The sequence below is a fragment of the Gopherus evgoodei genome, chromosome 16, assembly GCF_007399415.2.
Source record: "Gopherus evgoodei ecotype Sinaloan lineage chromosome 16, rGopEvg1_v1.p, whole genome shotgun sequence".
Taxonomy (NCBI): domain Eukaryota; kingdom Metazoa; phylum Chordata; order Testudines; family Testudinidae; genus Gopherus; species Gopherus evgoodei.
The window spans coordinates 14,760,341-14,781,149 of NC_044337.1; the positions used below are offsets into that span (position 1 = coordinate 14,760,341).

Below are 20,809 nucleotides of genomic sequence, written 5' to 3' on the forward strand. Positions count from 1 at the left end.
ATCAGGAGAGTCCCACCGAAGATGAGACAGTCTCTTGCCCTGGTCAAAGGAGTCTCTCTCGCAGTGCTGTAACTTACTGCTCATAGGCAGTGTAGTCAGCATGCTGATCCCAGACTGCTAGTTCGAGCCAGGCTTTAGGCACCAAGACAGATTAATCTAGGAGCCAGAAAGAACCATAGCAATCTCCCTGTGTCCCGCAGCCCCACTAAAGAATCCCCTTCAAATGATCACAACCAAGTCCTGGCAGGACGCTGGGTTGCAGTGGGTTATGTACATCCTGTCTTATAAAACCCAAGGAACTGGTATGAAATATATGGTATGAAAGGGGCTTTTGTAGGCTCTGTGCAGTCACATGGTGCGTTTGTGGTTGCTTATGTACATGAAGAAGCTGGCATAAAGCTGGGCTGCCGGTTTGCCTCCTAAAAGACAAGTGCTAATCCCTCAAGGGACCCCGATCCTGCTTGGGCCATTTGGGTGTTTCCGTAACATAAATAACGAGGATAATTAGTAATCTAAGGGCCCAGTCCTGCAGGTTGCTGAGTGCCTGTAACTGCTACATTCCCTTGGGCTATATAGTAACTAATTCCGATCATCCTGAAAATCCTTTGCCCCTGAGGGTAGCATTCAGTGCACATTATATGATGCAAACAGGGCCAAAGTCTGCACTCAGTTACATCCAGCCAGCCCCATTGCAGACTCAACAGTCTGTTATGCACTGAAATGTGTATACATCTTGCGATGTCCGTGCTTAAGCAAGGGCTCAAGAAGAGCCTGAGAGAGGCAGCTGACTTGCCTGGCGGGTGAGAAAAATTGAGGGGATAGCGTGATTCTTCTTCCGAGGGGGTGCCTGGTGGATGTCTCGTGGCAGGAGAGTCTTGGGATATGTCTGTACTGCGGCTGGGAGGGAGCCTCCCAGCCAGGTTAGACAGGCTTGTGCTAGAGGGGCTTGCGCCGTTGCAGCACCGGTGAACGCTTAGGCTGGCCATGTGAGCTCAGCCTGTCCCTGCCCTCAGGGTCCAAGGCTGGCTCCCAGCTGCAGTGAGGATGTACCAGTAGGGGCTGGCTACTGTCTTAGCTGGCATGATAGAGGATGCCAGTGTCGGGGATAGGATCACACAGGGTATGTCTACACTGCGAAAAACAAGGCGTGGCCTTAACTCAGGTTAAAACAGCAGTGAAGACATAGTGACTCGGTGTTTAACATGGGTTAGCAGCTCAGGTTCAACCCAAGACTGCCCTGTGGGCTATAACACAAGTGGCTCACCTGAGTTCAAAGCCAAGTAGCTCTGTCTTCACTGCTTTTTTTAACCCAAGTTAGCTGACCCGTGTTAAGGACACACCTTTTTTACACGGCAGACATACCCAACCTAAGCGACTTTGAGTATGGGCTGCATAAGAGGCAATGGTGGTGCCATCTAACTGTGGGTAAGTCAGTGCAGACCCACTGCTCTGTGAATGCTGTCACTTGGGGCTGGCCCACCCTGCATTGTGTCTCTAGCTTGCTCCACCGTTAATTCATTTTTGCAGGAGAACATTCATAGTTAGATGTTCCAGATCCAGGCTGGAAGCAGCATTGGCTAGCGGCAGTGCAGTGCAGTGGTTACAGCCCACTGGAGATGGAGACAATAGTTCCAGCTCTGCCATGGGCCACTTCTCAAGTAGCTTGGCCTCCCTGTGAAGCGGGGTTAATGATGCTAACTCACTTTTGTAAGGTGCTTGGCAATTGTTGGGTGAAAAGTGCCGTATAGCAGCAAATAAACTAGGTCTGTTGCTCCCAATATCTCATTTCGGTGTCTGCATAGCCCCCATCTTTGCATTCAGTGCTACTGTCTATTCCAGAGCAGGAGGCCAGGAACCAGGACTTCTGAGTTCTCATCTCAACTGAACTCACTGTATGACTTCGGGCCAGTCACTTTGCCACCTGTTGCCCCATCTGTAGCATGAGAATAACGCCTCACAGGTTGGATGATGTTTGTCAAGGGCTTTAAGACGCTCAGCTTAACGATGCTGTAGAAGGGGAAATTTTAAGGCACCAACGTCACTCATGATGGTACAATATAATGTGACCCACTGGTCGCTGTGTGTTATGGGCCCTCCCCCCCCATGCCTAATCCACAGAGGCCATGAGATACAGCCCCAGCTACAGAGCCTTTTGGTGATTTGGGTGTTTCGCTCCAGAAGTCCCTGCTTCAGTTCCTGCTGGTGGCTGCCATAGTAACCTGGGAGACAGTTGGGTGTGAGGAGATGGCTGCCCTGTGTGAATATCTAGGGAGCTTTACAGACAGACCCTGCTGGCCTAGGACGTGGCCCAGGGAGCCTCCCTGACATGTTTCCTATTTTTCACTCACAGGGAGCTCCATCTCCTTCTCCCTTCCCTTCTGAGCTGGCCTGCCTGCTTTAAAAGCTCCGCAATGAGCTGTGATCCTGTGAGGCCGGCAAACTCCTCTCACCCCTGACGTCAGCACCCACCTCTAGTCCTGGGCATCCCTGAGCAACAGGCCTTCAGCTGCAATGGACTCCGGGGCCTGCACTCTCCCTTCCCAGCCCCTCCCTGCCAGTCTGCATGTGAGACAATAATTGTTGCACGCCCGGTTCAGTGGGTGTGAAACTGGCTTTTCCTGCATCTTGAGCCTTGTTGGCTCCTTGGAGGAGCAAGTCCTCCTTTTGGGAGGTGGATAAGAGGCCAATGCCCTGGAAGGCTCATGAAACTACTCAACAGGACGATGGCTGCACCCACCCCTCACTCCCCATTGCTCCAGCCATGCCATGCGACCTGTGTGAAGGGAAAACAGCCCCTTTCCACTCCCCCCTCCCTTCTCGATTTCAATCAAGTTTCTCCTGCCAGGCAGTAATGAATTTGCCGTCCCTGCTATCTGCTCTTCTCGCTGCCTGGGAAACGCTAATTAATGAGCTTAATCAATGATTAACAAGAGCGAGTTCTTGTGGCCTGGGGGAAGGGGTGTGTGGGCGGGGGGATTATGGGGGAATGGTGGCAGAGCAGCCCCAGGTGGTGTGTTCCTCACAAGAGCGCCACTTGGAATTGACTCCCCCCTAAGCCAAAAGGTTGGGGTGGGAGGGGGCAGGCAGGTCTCTGGACTGCTGTTTAACCCTCCACATGGAGGAGCATGGCCGTGGGGACGGCTCTGGGCTGGGGAGGAGGTAAGGGGGGTGCTTATTATGATTAACTTGTGAGAATGTGGTAGCCCCCAAAGCCGCCGTTGAGTGCCCAGTGAACGCTGGTGCTGCGCCAGATTATCAGAAAAGCCTTCCTTTGGGTTGAGTTCCACTTAGGCACAGCCCCCCAGCTCTCAAGATCCCTGTATCCAGAGCTGCCACTGCCCGAAATCTTTGGCCCAGAGGTACCAGGGCAGGGGCATGAGGATCATTGCCCACACTCTAGTCTAGTGTCACATGCTGTGCTCCAAACTCTGCACTGCTGAGAACGTGGTGTCTCTCCATTCATCACAGCTCTGGGTGGGGCACAGCACAGGCTCCTGCCTCCCCATCCAGTAGCCCCCCTCACTGATGCCATAGATGCACCTGTTCCTAATCTCCCCTTGTTGGACTCACTCTGTGCCCCCAAGCAGACCTGATGCAGGAATTTGGAGTGAGAATAGGGGGTGGAAGGTGGCACACTGAATCATGGGCCTTGTGTGGGGGTAGGAGGCACTTGGATTTCCTAAGGCTTTCCCGTGCATACAGTCTAATAACAACACTTGGCATCCCTGCCACTATATATGTCCATTCTACAAATGGGGAAGTTGAGGCGCAGAGAGAGAACAGGACCCCAAGTGGCACTGTTTCTGCCTCTTGAGTTAACAGTGGGAGATGTCTCCAGAGTCCCCGTGCAGTGCCTGATCCATAGGCTCACCCAACCTCTCTCTTTACTGTCCCCTGAGAATCTGCCCAGAACATGAGTCGGAACTCACTGCCTGCCCCTGTTGCTAGCCCTGCTGCTGCACCACTGCTGGAGATCTGGCACCCTCGCATCTCGTGCAGACAAAGCCTCAATTACCTTTGAAAGGGATCTGATTAAATATGTTAAAACTAAGCTCCCTCTGGAAGCAAACACCCTGGCAGCCAGCTCTGGCGCTGATTCATTTCATGTTCTGCTTTCGCAGCGGTCCCCAGGCTCCTTCAAGACCTGTCTGTGGCAGGGAGGCTGGGTCAGCGCTTTCCTAGTGAGCTGTGGTGCAGTCCTTTCCTTCCTCGGAAGCTGTCAGTGTGGTTCTGGGGCCAGCGTGGTCTGAAATGACACAGGATCCAGCTCATCAGACCGAGGCTGAGATTTTCCTAGGGAGACTAAAGGATCTGGAGGCCCCCAACTCAATAGGATTTGGATGCCCAACTCTCAGCTCCTTCGAAAAGCGTCAAGGATTCCATCCAGGCCGTTTGTCTGCTTGTCTCCGAGACGCCCCGTGCAAATGGCCACAGCTGGGCTCAGGAGTTGACTTACCTCGTTAGAAACAGTTGATGACTGGTGGTTTGCATCCTAGTGGTGGCTTTTTTTCTGACTGGCCACAGCCTCAGTGAGACATCAGATAGACTCATAGACTCTAGGGTCAGATGATTGATTCCCAAACCTGGCAAGGCCCAGCTTAGGCCCTGTGTGGCTCTCCCTGAGGTCGGTGGGAGGCTGTTGAGCAGCACATGAGGGCAGGACCTCCCCTGAAGAACAGAAAACCCAGGGGAGTCAAATAAAATCTGTTGAAATCTAGGGGCCCAGTTCAACCCCTGGTTACATCTGCCCAGCCCCTGAGAGTTCAGTTGCAGGAATGTAACTGGCTGCAGGATCCAGCCCTAAACCTCCAGATTCATGGTGTCAATGGATTCATAATAACGAATGACACTCGCCTTCCATGTGGGGATCTCAAAGCACCTGACGTACATAATGAATGAACTCTCACACTGCCCCCAGGAGGTAGATAGCTATTGTTTTCCCCATTGTATTGATGGAGAAACTGAGATCCGGCATGCATCTCAGCCAGAAAGCCTATCCTCTCAGCTGTGTGCGCACAAAGAACTGTTAATACCAAGAAACAGGTTTACAGCAGAACTGTGAATCACTCAAGAATGGCTGAACGGATTTGGCTTAGAATTTCCAGATCACTTCGCCTTTGGGGCTGAGCCCAGAGGTGGAAAATGTTAGCCTAAAAGAATGATCTTTCAGAAAGCTGCCGAGGTGGGAGTGAGTGCTAGTGGGAGTCCCAAGGGCATTTTGTAGTTCCCAGAGAGCAGCTGTTTGTTGGGAGGAAGATTGGTCTTGGGGTAAAAGCACAGCTCTGGGACTCAGGATAAAGAGGTTCAGCGGGGATCCCGGGCCCAAGTTCTAGTTAGGGGTATATAGTAAAAGTCATGGACCGGTCACGGGCTGTGATTTTTTTGTTTAGTGCCCGTGACCGATCCATGACTTTTACTAAAAATACCCGTGACTAAAACGCAGCCTTAACAGCGAATAATACTTGTCTATCAAGATTGTAAGCTCTTTGGGGCACCTTTCACTCTGTGTTTGTACAGGGCCTAGCGCAATGGAGCCCTGATCTCATTGGAGGGCTCTAGGTGCTACTGAGGTATAAATGCACCTCTCCTTGTGTGCACATCCATGGAGCTGTGCAAGCACATGCCTGTTTCCAGAGGCGGATTAACAATGTGATCTTATATAACACACATGCTTTTTTAGAGCTAATGCTGTTTGCGGGGAGACACGTTTGCACACGAAATGCCTGGTGTTGGAGAAAATGAAGGTGAAACTGAATTCTGCAGAGAGTGCAGCCCTGGATGAAATAATTATCCCAGTTGTCAGCCCTTCAGCAGTACACACAACTGCTGCAGCCAGGCTGCCATGGCTGCGGGAGGAACCTGCCGTCATTCACTCCAGGACAATCCATCATTTCATTAATGCTCCCCTTGCCCTTCCCTTTCCTGCGGGCGTTGCTTGTCTCTTGCCAGGAGCTGGGCTTCCATTTCTAAACCGATTGCCACCTTGATTACAGCACTTGTCTCTGCTTTTGTTTGCTGCAAGGGATAAATATTGATTCATTTCAGGCTGGTAAATGTCCCTTCCACTTGTGATTACTGCTGAGGGATTGCTTTAGAGCCCATTTTTACATTGCCAGTGGGATTATTTTTTGGGGGGTGGGTGGGAGAGGGAGGTGTCTTCCTTTAAATCACAGTACCCTCTCCTTCCACTGGCCCCCACCTCCTACTCGTCTACCCTCACTGGTGCCAGGGGAATCCCCGCTCACCTCCCTGCAGTACCCATAGTTACACACAGGCACAGCTGGCCTCTCTCTGCATATGGGCCTGCCCTGCAGAGAGCAGCTGCTGGGAGCACCTTCTGCAGCCTGGAGGAAAGCAGAGCAAGTGGTGACCCCGCTGCTTGCCAGAAGGCTTGGTGTGACTACAGCATCTGTCAGTGCCCTGGGACAGTAACAGAGCCCTGGCAAACAAGGGGTTAAGTATGCATTTGCCTTCGCTCTTCTGTTGCACTAGTGTCCCGGCAGGTGCTATAAGAGCAGCTGGGGCAACAAGCAACTGGGTGTGCGGGGCCCCCGGAGAGTCCCAGAGTTTGTGTGTGAGCCTGGGTGAATTGCTTGATCTCTGTGGGCCTCGGTTCCCCAGCTGGTAAAGGGGGATAATGCTCGTTCCTTTTGTCAGGTCAGTTTTCAGGCTCTTTGGGGTAGGTACTGTATCTTCCTGTGCTCATGTAGCCTGGCCCCATGGAGCGCTGGGCTGGGCTGGGGCTCTGGGGCTGCTGCCATAGGAATAATGATAGTGAGCGAGCAGGGATCTGCCCTGCTGTGTGGGGTCAGCCCCAGGTGTGTGTGTGTGTATGGGGAGGGGGTGTTGCTTTTTTATTCTTTGCTTTCTCTTCTGCCCCTTGTAAGACTTTGCTGATCTCTGCTGGATCTTATTTCTGCTAGGTCATTCCCCCCAGGTTATACACCCCTCACTCGAAATGCAGCCTCTCTGAGCCCAGTCCTGCCTTTGTGGACACCCATGTGAACCCGTAGCTTTCAGCCAGGGCTGGTCCCATGGCATCGCTGCTGGGATACTGAGCCAAGAGGGAGTGACATCTCAAAGGGGACGTGTCCACTGTAATTAAACACCTGCCGCTGGCCTGTGTCAGCGGGCTTGGGCTGGGGGCTGTAGGATTGCGGTGTAAATCTTTGGGCCTGGGCTGGAGCCTTGGCTTTGAGATGCCTCCCTCCTGCCTCCTTGCAATTTTACAGCCTAAGTTCACCAGCTCTGTTGCTGGTGGTTGAGGACTCAGGGGGTATGTCTGTACTGCAGTTAAACACCCGCGGATGGCCGATGCTGCTGACTTGGGCTAAGGGGCTGTTTAATTGCTGGGTAGACATTTGGGGACCCTCCCAGAGTCCCACCTCACAGGGTCCTAGAGCCAGAGCCTGCAGTTAAACAGCCTCTTATCCCGAGCCCGGCAGCTGCCACTGGCCAGCCATGGGTTTTTTCTTGTGGTGTAGATATACCCAAAGGGAGTGGTAGGAGGGCAGCATGACCAGCTTTCGAGGGTTTTATTACTCCGCAGGATAAGCACTTGGGGGAGGGTGTGGGGAATGGTGAGTCTAGGAAAGACTCGCTTTGCACGTAGAGGAAGCACTGTCAAATTTGGACCAAGGGGCTGGACGTTAGGAGGTCTGAGTTCCAGTCCTGTGTCACTGTGACCTTGGGGACCTTTCTAGGCCTCCATTTCTCCACCTGTGCCATGGGGAGAGCCTTTGCCCAGTGAGGACATGAAAGTCTCTAGCCGATCTATTTCCTTGTGCAGTCCCCTCACACCAGTGCAAAGTGGGTGTTGAACCCCACTGTTCTGGGTCAGCAGTGCCTGTCACTGGTGCAAATGACTACACCCGACGTAGGGTAACAGAGAACCATGGCCCGAACTTTGCAAGTGCTTTGAGATCCTCTCAGAGATGCTGGGTTAGGGCTGATTCTGGTGAGAGTTCCCTACAGCAGTAAAAATAGATGATACAAGCCCCTGAGGGTGACTGGATGGAGGCCAGCTCAGACATGGCCCCCTCGCCCCCTCCGGCTGGTTCACCAGTATGGTAGTTAGTGATGCAGAGTGACCTGGGATTTCTCCCTGGCAGGCTGGGGCAGCATCTCTGCTCCGGGACACCCTCGAGATTTGCTCTTGCCCTGCGCTTGAGGTTCAGAGCTAGGATTCATGTTGTGACCGTGGCTGTCTGTGCCAGTTGTGTTGGGAAGGGAGGCTGGGGGAAGCTGTCTGTCGGATGGAGAGACAGCTGTGCCCCTGGGCTAGGAAGAGAAAGCAAAAGGGAGGGAGAAAAGGGAGCAGTGAGCCATTATTTTTCCAGTATAATTTCTGCTGCTTTCTGTGCAGAGCAATAATAATTGTCGGGCAGTGGCTGGGTTCCACCCTAACCTCCCCACACAGATCCTCCACCTCGCTTCCACACAGCCCCTCTGCATTCCCTGGCTTATCTGTGTTGCAGCATAAGAACCCTTCCGGGCACAGGCAGTGTCTTCTCTCTAGTTGCACCCCAAGAGAACTGTCAACACTCAACAGCAACTAAACTCTGCAGGGGGACCCTGGCTCTGGTTGACCCTGACAGGGCTCGGATGCAGACCTACTGCTTCTGTCTGCCCTACCTGGCTCAGGGACACTAGCTCTGCTCTTTGGTTCTGGACAGAGATTGGCAGCGAGGTTGATTTCAGGGCCCTGATTGAGTTACATGCTCAGTGGGCTCCTGTGAGTTGGGCAGGAGGGGATGAGAGTCCAGGGCTTCCCATGGACAGGATGCAGCCTGCAGAGCAGAAGAAACAGCCTAGTGACTGACAGCTGCGAAAAACCCTACTTGGGGCAAGGCCAGGGAAGAATAAAGGGGACTGCGTGCAAAACCCTCTGTGCTACAGCTAGCACATGGAGCGCTGGCTTTGTGAAGCTGGAGCGTCGCAGTGGCCCTGTGGGAGCAGAGACGGAACATTCGACCTGCAGGCTGCACTGCAGACAGAGGGTATGAATCATGAGCTGGAGCTGGGGCCAGTCATCGCTTTGGAACCCAAAGCCAGAGTCCTTGCTCCCCTTAGCTGGGACATCCTTAACCGCCACTTCACTTCAGCTCTTCCTGGAAGTGGAGCTGATGGGAAGTGATGGGACCAGCCCCAGCTGGCGAGATCCAGTAAATTGCAGGCACTCTGCAGGCTTTACCAGAAATGACTGAGGCTACTGCTCAGAGGGAAATGCAGCCTGGATTTTTTTTTTTAAGTTTCCAGAAATCCAGATATTATATTTGCCTTCTACTTTTTGTGACACGCCCCCCGGCACACCAGCTGACGAGAGATCTAGTCTGCGATTCTTTAAACACTTATGTGAATCTGTTGCTCATGGAAGGTGCTGGATGAAAAGCCCTGGAAACCAAACCCCTTTATTTATCTCCAGAGTCTCCTCAGTGATGCTCTGCTGACATCCCTCCTCCTTGGAGGGACCAGTTCTATATGGCTCCACAGCCATATGTCACTTGGCACTCGGCTCCTTCTGTCCATCAGTGGGGTTTTGTGCTGTGGATACTTGTCCGCTGTAGCCCCCTGTTTGACACAAGCTGTTAAAGGACCATCAGATGACTCCCAGTCTGGGCTGGATTCAAACCACTAACCTACAGGTGAAAACGTCTATGTCCTATTGCCCAGGCCTGAGTCATCCTTTCCCTGATGCCCTGGTGTTATTTTGAGATGAGTAAGAGAAAACAAAGACACAGAAGCCACTAGACTGCTTGCTGTATTAGAGATCTAGGACGACATCTTCAGAACATAGCAGGGGCTTCGGCTCAGTCATGCCTATAGGGCTAATAATGAAGCATAATCTTACATTTAGTCAGTGCTTTTCCTCTCGAAGGTTCCCAGTGTGCTCTGCACACTTAACAAGCTGATACGCTGGCTCTTTATAGGGGTCACGACATCCCCACTCCTAGAATGCGCATCCCTGGGGGCTGCACAAAGCAGCTGTTTTACGGTGCACAGCAACAGTTCTCAAGCTGAGAGAGAGGAATGTGTGCATGCAGTGGTACTAGTGAGAGAGAAAACAAGAACCTTGTTAGACTGGACCTAGGGCTTAATTTGTAATGAAAGAGGTGCCAGGGCTCAAGCAATTTTTTTACATTCATAACTGATGCAGCAAGCCCAGAGGTGTGTGTGTGTGTGGGGGCTCTGAACTACCAGGCCCAAGGGTGCCCGGGAGGGGGGCGGGTTCTGAACTACCAGGCCCAGAGGCACTGGAGAGGGGGTGGCTCTGAAGTGCCAGACCCAGAGGCACTGGGGGAGGGGGGAGCTCTGAAGTACCAGATCCAGAGGCACCGGGGGGGGGGGGGGAGCTCTGAAGTACCAGACCCAGAGGCCCCGGGGCTAAGAACTGCCAAGCCCAGAGGTGCCAGGGCACAGCCCTGGCAAGCCCTGGCACAAATTAAGCACTGGGTTGGACACCTTGATCTGGATGGAACCTTTGGGTCAGATCCTTAGCTAGTGTCCAGTGGCACCACCCCATTAAAGCCAGTTTAAATCAGCAGAGGATCTGGCCGGCAGTTGTGTACAATGTCACGTGAGCAAGAACTCTGATGGTAGCAGGTAAGAAATTTCAAGGCAGGTTTAATTCCTGCTGTAACTTCATAGTCTCTGTTACAGCAGGGATGAATTTTAGCCATTGGCCAGCATGAAGCAGTACCAGGCAAGCTAAAACCTGAGTCACTCTGGATTTACACTGGTGCAGAGTCTGTCTATTGGTTAACAAGAATAGAGATGGGGAGAGAGGCCAAGGGAGTCTAATAGAACTAGGGAAGGGTAGTTTCCTTTAGGTGGCCTAATACCTTTGCTAGTCTTCCCACAATGAATGAAAGCCTGGAGCCTTGGCACATGTACTGCTCCCAGTCCTATACAGAACATTCACGACCACGTGGAGCTGGGCTCAGGAGGGAGGCTTCAGATCCTGGTTAATGTTAGGCCAGATCAGGGCTCTGGCGTGGGTATGAGGCCACTAGAGTCTGCTGAGTAGTTGACATGAGCCGAGGTCCTGCCCCTAAAATGGAAATTGTGTTAGATCAGCAGATCCCAGGAGACATCCGCCATCTTGAGCTGCATTCACTGAAGAAATGAGATCCCTTGCACATTGCGATCCAATCCCCCCATAGTGGCTGATTCAGATCTCTGGGTTCTAATACGAATGGGAGTGTTTGGGTCTTATTCTCTGGTCTGAGTCCATCTGTTGTCCCTAGCCGCTCAGGGTCAGCTCCCTGGCTGGGGTAAATCAGTGGAGCTATGGCTGTTTACACCTCAGCTGAGGAGCTAGCTGATCATTGATTTTTCAGGAGGAAGGGGAAAATAAGCACAGCAACAAATGCCAGCTAAGCTTACAGGAACTGAATGTGTCTGAAAACTGCCAGGACACAGAAGCAGGTTGGAATGTGCTGAGTAATCGCAGGTTGGCATAGGGAGTGAGTGAAAGAAGAGAACCTGGGGTTGAAGGGGCTTGGTGGGTGATAGTTGTCTCCATTTCCCCCAAGGGCATAGCAGACCTGTGTGGTGCTTCCCCCTTCCCCAACCCTTCCTCCCACTCCCGGAGTATCTTTCCAGCATTGTCAGCCACATCCTGGGGCTGAGAGCTTCCCCCTTCCCCAATCCTCCCCCCACCCCCCGAGTATCTTTCCAGCATTGTCAGCCACAGCCTGGGGCTGAGAGCTGATATTTTCTCAGAGGTTTACAGGTTTGCTAGCTGCAGCTCTCTGCTGCTGCGGCAGGGTCATTTATTAGCATCACTGATCAGTCTGAGTCAGAGTAGCACAAAATTGACCAGGTTCTGGGCGCTGGAAAAAGGCAGCTCAGATGCTTTAATCTGGATCAGGATCTGTAATTGCAGGTACATTCAGTCACTTACAGGCTGTGGCCATATAAATCTTAGCAGAGCGTTAATCGTGCAGCAGGGAAATGGGTGCAGGCGCTGCAGGAGTTTCTTTCTCAGAGCTCGATCTGTGAGGGGAGAAGAGGTGGGAGGGTTAATGGCATCTTGCTCTAGGGAAGCGCTCAGCAGAAGCTGGGTTTACAAGACGCTCCTGGCGTTATCTTGTCCGTACTGCTCTGGCTAGCACCAGCTGCTCCAGGGCAGAAGTGGGAATGATGAGACAACCCGAAAGCAAGCTGACTGGGGAAATTAAGGTCGACAAGGAGCTGAAGTCAGTGCCTCCCGCTTTAAACCCCCTCCAGGTTAGCCAGTGATTGGCTTAACAGTCATCTCCTCTTCTGTAATTAGAGACTCAAGCCCAAAATGTGATGTGTCACCTGGCCGGGGGATACAGTCATTGCGTTCTTCCAAGGGGAAAGGACTTGCTGTTTAGGGGAAGGCTTGTTTAGGAGAGAGTGTTAAACGACGACGTGATTAACAAGGAACGCAGTGTGCGTTTCCCTTTCCTGAAAGCAGTTCTGCCCTGTGTGCGCCGTCTCACTCTGGGTGTATACAGGATCAGGTGGTCCAGCCATCTGCTGTGTTGCCCAGATGGCCATTAATCACCTTTTCATTGTGCTCAGAATTAGGAGCCAGGGCCTGCCCACCCACACTGCTGGGGCTTGGTAGTATGGCAGTGTGGGAGTGAGGTAGCACCTCTGCTCTAATGTATGTCCCCAAGGGGTTCTGTGTCACTCCATTCCCAATTGCCCCAAAAGCAGGGCGTAGAGAAGCACTGAAAGGAGACCAGGTCACCTGCCCACCCATCTACCTCCCTACCTCTCTAGTGCCTATTTCACAAATTAAATGTAGAAATGGGTGAACTGGATGGGTTGGTGGGCCACTAATAGACTGCAGGCTCTAGCTCAGGTAGTTGCTTTCTGAAAGCTGTTACCCTCTGGGGGCTTTTAGGTGAGTGCCTGAAAATGGCAGGGATAGCCTTGGGTGATGGGTGCTTATGGGATTGGGAGTCAGGGGATCTGGGCGGTGTTCTCAGCTCTGCAAGGGAGCCCCTCTGTGATTTTAAGCAAGCTACTTAATCTTCCTGTTCTTTAATTTCCCTATATCTGGAAAACCATGGCAGTGTAGAACTGGAAGGCTCATGGGCTAATAATTCTTTCCTCACCTTTGTACAGCGTGTTTGGAGGTACCAATGAAAAACATTATGTGGAAGTGCATTTATTATTGTGGAGAGCTTCTTTTGAAGTGGGAGAGAAAATACCAAGGTGACGATTAGAATAACACAATGCAAAGGCTCAATACATTGCACCTAGGCCGAAAGCACTGTGTGTCCCTGGAAAACTCTGCTGGGATTCCCAGCTCTCCTCCCCCTGTGTGATATACAGTGTTTATTTCTGTCCCGGGTGGCTCACCAGAGACCGGCCCATAAAACTGTCACTGGTCTCTCCAGCAAGCTGTGCTTTGCTTTGCATTGCTCCAGGCTGCATATTAACACATTCTGCCTCTGGAGACCATTGTCAATTTCAGTCCAGGCAGTCAGGACAGTGTCACTACAACCCTTCAGGAAAAGCTTTGATCACTACTATTAGCCTGCCCCAAGCCACCTGCTGTGGTGTTACAGTGGGACTCTAAGGGATTCATTGGCCAGTAGGCTGGGTCACAAACCAAGCTGGGCCTGGGCTGTCAGGAATTTGCACAGTTTGGGTTAATGGCTGAAGATGCTGAGGAGATAGGAAAATGGAAGAGGCTATTCTGGCTACTGCGGCATCCTTTCCTAGCTGTGCAGTGATTGCAGATGCGCCTCTGTTCTCGACTGTACACGCTGGGCTTCTCTGATGGCTGCTCCTATTAATCTTAAGTACAGTAAAAGAAAGGGGCTGGGCAGGGGAGCTGTGCTATGAATCTGTTTTGATAGCACTCCGTCAGGGCGAGTGGCGCAAAGCAGCACTTTTCATTGTGGCAGAAGTCAGAGCCAGGATCCTTCTCTGGCCTGCATGCCCTGCTCCTCCCTCGTTAAGAGTATGCACCGTCCGCCATGCACATCCTCATTCTCACACATGTGTACACAAGCTGGGATGCACGTGTTAGGGGGCTCTGTTTTGTATTGTGACGGAGGCTGCGATGCATCCCAGGATCTGCTTCATGTTTGAGAAAGCAGCAAAGAGTCCTGTGGCACCTTATAGACTAACAGATGTATTGGAGCATGAGCTTTCGTGGGTGAATACTTACTTCGTCAGATGCATGTAGTGGAAATTTCCAGAGGTGGGTATAAATATGCAAGCAAGAATCAGGCTAGAGATAACGAGGTCAGTTCAATCAGGGAGGATGAGTCCCTGTTCTAGCAGCTGAGGTGTGAAAATCAAGGGAGGAGAAACTGGTTTTGTAGTTGGCAAGCCATTCACAGTCTTTGTTTAATCCTGAGCTGATGGTGTCAAATTTGCAGATGAACTGAAGCTCAGCAGTTTCTCTTTGAAGTCTGGTCCTGAAGTTTTTTTGCTGCAGGATGGATACCTTTAAATCTGCTATTGTGTGTCCAGGGAGACTGAAGTGTTCTCCTACAGGTTTTTGTATATTGCCATTCCTAATACCTGATTTCACGTTTGAGGCAGTTTCTCATCTGCAAGCCTCCCTGAGAGAGGGACAGTCCCCGTGAAACCAGAGGCTAGGCTGTCGTCTTCTGATTTATTGTGTACATGAGGGGCAAGGGAGAGGCCGCGCGTGTCCTTGCGGTTACAGCAAAGGATTAGGAGCCAGGAGTCCTGCGTTCAGTCTCCAGCTCTGCCGCTGCTGAGCTGGGTCACTGCAGAAGAGTCCCTCGGCCGTGCTGAGGCTTCCATCTGTAAAACGGGGATGATGCTTCCCCCCTGTGTTGTGTAAGGTTCAGTTCATTCATGCTGAAGGTGCAGTGGAAATTCTCTGCATTCTAATGCCGCCAGTGCTGTGCCGGTAAACATGCAGGGTGTGTGGCAAGGCATGCACGCGCCAACAGAATGTGCCAGCCAGCTACAGAAATGCTCCCGGGGCAAGACATGGGGGCAGACGTCATCTGCTCTGCAGTTGTGTTCGGGCAGGCTTCCAACAGCCCCCCCTCGCACCTTCCTTACAGGCAGCGAGCGGGGTGCTGGGCTTGCTTTCACCCGCCAAAGGCGAAGCATCCTCCAGTTTCTTGCCATACCTGAATTCGCAGGCACGTGTGCTGTGCCTCTGCCGATGCGGGGAATCAGGGATCTGAGGGGCACAGCAGGGTCCCTCCGCATGGCTGAACTTCATGACTGGCTGGCTCAAGACCAGTGGGTTCATTGGGATTAATAGAGTCACCCTCAGGGGCAATGGTCTTGCGGCTCGTTGAGTTTAACCCATTCACTTCCCCACTGTTATAATGTATGAAGGATTCAGCCTCAGTGTCTGCAGAGCTCTGGTTGGAATTAAGGTCTCCTAGGCAATGTCTACACTGCAGTGGAAGCTGGGGCTCAGACTCAGGCTTGAGCTCAACCGCCCGCCCCCTTTTCTGTCTACACAGAAATCTGTCAAACTTGGACCTGGGGTCCTAGTTCACTGTGGATATGGAGGGTTCAAACTCAAGTCAAGGACCTAGAGTACAAACCAATTGTTTTGCAGTGTAGATGCAACTCCCTCCCCCCCCTCCGACTCGGGTCCTGGGAGTCCGTCAAAAGTATCCCACAATCCATGGGCCAACTTCCTTTATCCTGTCTGTTCTCCTGCTTTATATGAGAGAGCTGGGTTCGGGGGTGAAGCAGAGTGGAAATGAAGCTCTTTTGCAGTAGGAGAGCACAGGCAGTGACATCTCAGTGCTGCTCAGAGGGAGAGGTTTAAGATTATACTCCCAGATTTGGTCTCCAGTTGCTCGGATAAACTGGGGGGAGGAACTGTCTCTTCTGGCCATGCCCTGTAATTTCCCAGGCCTGAGCTCACATTTCTGACTCTGTCACTGATTTCTCTTAAGGCTTTGTCTATATACAAAAGTTGCAATTGACTTGGTTAAAGTGGTGTGGCTTTTGTGTGTGTGGCTCTTATATCGGTTTTAAACTGGTTTTATCAGTTGAGCTTGTTTCTCTACATTTACTGGCGCAAGGCTGGTTAAATGAAACAAGCCAGCTTGAAATAGTGTCCACACACCCAGTTGCTCCAGTATAAAATCACCCCATTAGTTAAACTGGTGCAAGTTAGTGTGTAGAACAGGCCTGGAATTCTCCCTACTTCCTCCTGGAGGGGTTTTACCCACAGGGGGTGAAATCCTCTGCTGTATTCCATCTAGGTTCTTCTACCCTTGTCACTGTTGTATTTTCCAGATGTGGATTAAGTGCCTAACATCTGTCACTTCTGGCTTGCTCTCTCTCCTGCTCACCCCAGGGGGAGACTTGTAGGTGCAGTGTAGTGTTTTGTTTTGGTAGAGGTTTGTTTTGAAGTGTCCATGCTGCCCTGGAGAAGTTGGGTAGAGGGGCATCTGGCAGTTGGCATGGATGGTGTGGGGGTGGTTGTGATGGTCCTTTTTCCTGGTGGGAATTTGTCCCACAGTTGCAAAGGGGCCCTCAAGCTCTGCCTCCTGCACTGATGAGACTTTTCCCACTGGCCCCAGTGGAGTCAGGATTTCATCCTTAACCACGCAGAGCTGCAACCCGGGAAGGACTTGCTGCTGAATTGCCGCCAAATGAGAGACTTTCTGCACCTCTCACCTTCCGCGCCCTCGTTACAGCACTGGCCAGGGCGACTCGCTGCATTTCCTTTCCTCTTTGCCTAACATTGACGGGGCCATGAGAGGCCAGTGGGGAGCAGTGCAGAGCGTGCTGTTACCCTGAGAAAGCTTCCTAGGAGCAAAGAGACAGGGGGAGCGGGGAGCCCTTAGCAATACACAAAAGGCCGAATGTTATTCAGTGCTCAGACCTAGCTCCATGGGAGTGGGAGAGCTCCAGGCTCACCCCCTAGAACAGTGGCTCTCAGTGTACCCCTGGGGTATGCAGAGATCTTCCAGGGGGTACATCAGCTCATCTAGATATTTGCCAGGTTTTATAACAGGCTACATAAAAAGCACTAGCAAAGTCAGTACAAACTCAGATTTCCTACAGACAATGACTTGCGTATGCTGCTCTATATACACGGAAATGTACTCATGATATTTATATTCCAGTTGATTTATTTGATCATTCTATGGTAACAATGAGAAAGTAATGAAGGTTTCAGTAATAGCATGCTGTGACACTTGTATTTTTAGGTCGGATTTTGTAAGCAAGTAGATTTTAAGTGATGTGAAACTTGTGGGTATGCAAGACAAATCAGACTCCTGGAAGGGTGAGAGCCACTGCCCTAGAGCACAGCCCCCATTGCCCTGTGTGTCACCAAACTCGCCTTCTTTCGGAACATGCTCCCACCAAATCGCTGTTCTTTAGAGGGAAGGGATTTCAAAGCCAGTTCAGGCTGCTCAGCCCCTCCACTGGGATCAGAGAGGCAGGAGCTTTTGAAGGAAGCCAGCGAGGAAAGGCCACTCCTCTCCTTGAGCCTGTTAAACCTCCCTCTCCCCTCTCAAGAGCCCAGAGGAAACCTTCAAGTCCAAGGTTAATTAGCTGCTTAAAAGAGGGGGCATATTCCTCCCTTTGGTTTGCAGCCTGCTGTTACACACTGTCTCCACCCTAGGGTCTGGCACACGCTACCTCTGTGTATGCAGCACCTATGCAGGGTGCCTCATTGCAGCAGAGAGACATGGCAGAATGGGCTGGCTCAACAGTATTCCACTCCAGGTCAGAATTTCAGCCCCCCTGCCTAATACGAGAAGGTCAGTGGCTAGATCGGGAGCTGTGCGCAAACTGGAGTGAGTCCTGGAGCTCATTTACCCCAGATGGCCAGGAATTTGTTTACACCAGGTGCGAGCTGGAGCAAGGGCACTAACTTCCAGTGGTATCCCTCCAGGTTTTTGCCCTTGTAACTGAGATCAGAATGTGGCCCAAGCAAACACAGAGGTAAAAGAAGCTGCAAGCCACAACCTATCACCCTTGTGTGTGTTAGAAAAGCTCTTAGGAAGAAGCTTTCTCTGGGTCTCCCAGTATGTTTTGTATTGTCCGTCTACATAACGTATGGGTCCCCAGTGCAGGGACCATATCTGTACTTACCATAGAATAGCAGGGCACACTGGTTTCTAGTAGAGTTGATGTTGTAGGCAGAGATTCTTCAAAGTCACCCCAAGGGATTTAGAGGCTCCATTCCTATATAATTTAGGAGATTTAGATGCACAACTCCCACTAGGTAAGCACTGACAGGGTCACCACCCGGAGCACCCAGTCTATCAGCATCAGACACTCACGAGAGCCTCTCCCACCAGCTGTGCTCAGCGGGTTTGGGGAGGCTGCTGCATGCATCCCAGAGTGAGAGCCAGATGAGCGGGGATTCTGCTCCGTCACTTTCTCCCTGCCCACCCAACGGGAGTGTGTAGTTAGCAGCATTTTCCCCTTACTAAAAAAAGAGCAAGTTTCTTAATTGTTTCCTGCTGGAGTTGAAACACTGATGCCGAGATTGAAATAGAATCTCAGAGGAAATGCAGTTGGAGAGAGAGGCTAGAGAGCAATAAGTTTGGGTAGTCTGAGCTGACCCCCTACCCCCATCCTCATCCTGTGCTCTGCTCCCTGGTCCCCACCTCCCTGGCTTCATTACAGAAGGCCCCTGTAACAATGGGACTCACCCCCTGCAGCGCCTCCTGCTGGTTGTCCAGGGAATTAGCTCTTCCAGCCTCCAGTGCGCCCTCTGCAGGCCGGTGTCCCACTTGCTGCTGGACCCAAGTCCCTCCTGGACCCCAGTGCCCCTTCTAGGCTGGGGTGCTGCCCCTTGGAATACCCCCACAATCTCAGGGTCTCCCCACCCTAGGGAACCCCTAACCCTCTATCCCCAGCTTGCCCAGTCATGGGCTACTGCCAGTCACCAACTAGCCCCCGTTCTCCGGGGCAGACTGCGGTATAAGCCACTCATCACTGGCAAGGAGGGTTTGGACCTGCTGCCTCTGCCTGCCCGTGGGCTGCTCTCTGCAACCCCCAGTACCCTCCTGCTAGGCTGCAGCCTGGGGCTTTGCAGGCTGGAGCCTCCCCAGCTCTTCTGCCTTTCCCCAGCCCTGCTCCACTCAAGTCCCTGCAGCCAGGTCCTTCTCCCTCTACAGCTAGAGAGAGACTGCTGAGCTCCTGGCTCCCAGCCTCCTATATAGGGCCAGCTGAGGCCTGACTGGGGCGTGACTCAGCTGCAGCTGCTTCCCCAATCAGCCTATGAGCTGCTTTCCCTGCCACAGACCTCTCTCAGGGCTGCTTCAAGCCCTTCCAGGCAGGAGCTGGGTAACTACCCTGCTACAGCCCCCTATTGTTGGGGTTATTTTATCATTTATTCCTATTGTCATCCTCTGAATATAATCTGAGCCCCTCATAGGACAAAGGGGAGACGTAATTAGTGGCTGTGAACCACTCAGATAGGGCAGTAAGGGAGGCCATGTAAGTAGCTGGATAGATGGAGATAATGGTTCATATTCCCCCCTCAATAGGCTGCTCAAGGTACTTGTTTGTGGTGGATGTGCTGGGGGAGCGTCTTTCCTGGTGAGTTAACCCTGCGCTGCAGCATTTGAAGCATTAAACGCCTTTAACCTGTAATTGACAGTGGTGCCTTCATGCTGCTTTTCAGACCTGTCCTTTCAGATGAGTCCCAGTTTGGGTTGCCCTGGGGATGCATGATTCTCTGTGAGAGGATCAGGCCAACATTTTCAAACTAGGGTTCCTAAATCCACAGGAAGGCATCTAAACAAGCGATCTGAACGCCTACAGCGCCTGCCGGCGCCAGCAAAGGAAACGATAGAGGTGTCTGAAACTGCAGCTGGGGCACAGGGCCCCTGCAGCATGAAATCTAATGGGCATTGGGCACATGGGGTGCTTCACTGGGGTATAAGACAGGGCCGACTTTGGCTTACTTGTTACCTCCACACATCAAATGTTGGAGGCTCTTCTTGGCCCAACAGCTCCGCTCATCCCACCCTTACAGCTAGATCCAAGGGGCAGAGGTTGTCTACACAGGGAAATTGTCCAGCATAGCTATACTGGAATAGCTCGCTGTGTTCCGGAATAGCATCCACATAGGGGAGTTATTCCAGAATAGCGATACAGGTCAATTTCTCCCATGTCGACAAGGCCTCTCTCTCTGACTGTGTCATTTTTGACTTCATTAAGCCCAGGCCTCTCTGTCCTCTACTGTGCTTGTTTCTTGACCATCCTGCTAGACACTGCTGCTGAAATCAGCGTTAAATCCCTCCTGCTGTGTTCCTGAAGCAGAGCTCCCGCCCCTCAGCCCAGGTGCCAATATTCCCTGCATTTGAATTTCCCAAGTGGCGGCAGGACTTCCAAGTCTAGAGAAGCTTCTTCAGTGAAAACATACATTGTTCTTCTCCCACTGTCCCTGAGCCTTGTGCTCTGGGAGCCTCCATTCTGGCCCATGCCCCTCAACTGGCTCACATTGCATCTGATCTCTGAAGGTGCGTGGGCCGGGGTGAAATCCTGATGCCATTGAAGTCAGTAGGAGTTTTACCATTAACTTCAGCTGGGTCTGGATGTCACCCAGTGATTGGCACTCGTGTGTGGCCACTGCCTGGCATGCTCGGACTTCTAGGGGCATATCATCCAGTTCTTGGTGCTTCACTAAGATGAACTCTTTTGCAGCGTATTCTGGGAGAATTTGTTCACCTCTGGCACCTGCGGGAAAGTGGTCTTCACCCAGCAACTTAGTAACCTGGTTCCAGCTTGGCATGCTCTCCCAGCTGGCAGCCCGCTGAGAGGACGATCTCTTGGATGCCAGCTTTCTGTTTCTGTAGCAGCACAGTGGGATTGTTGCCGGAACAGCAAGCTGTTA

The 20,809-nt window shown here is 52.0% G+C and overlaps 1 protein-coding gene and 1 long non-coding RNA gene across 3 annotated transcripts in view; one reads left to right on the forward strand and one right to left on the reverse strand.

Annotated features, from left to right (window-relative positions):
* NCS1 (neuronal calcium sensor 1) overlaps window positions 1-20,809 on the forward strand; it is a 110,493-nt gene that overhangs the window by 36,007 nt on the left and 53,677 nt on the right. The window lies entirely within an intron of this gene.
* Window positions 10,333-18,658, reverse strand: LOC115636093. The gene is made up of 4 exons (XR_003996807.1): window positions 18,618-18,658; window positions 18,052-18,144; window positions 11,906-11,997; window positions 10,333-11,050 (listed from the first exon to the last, which is right to left on the reverse strand). It is a non-coding gene; the product is annotated as an uncharacterized LOC115636093 (long non-coding RNA).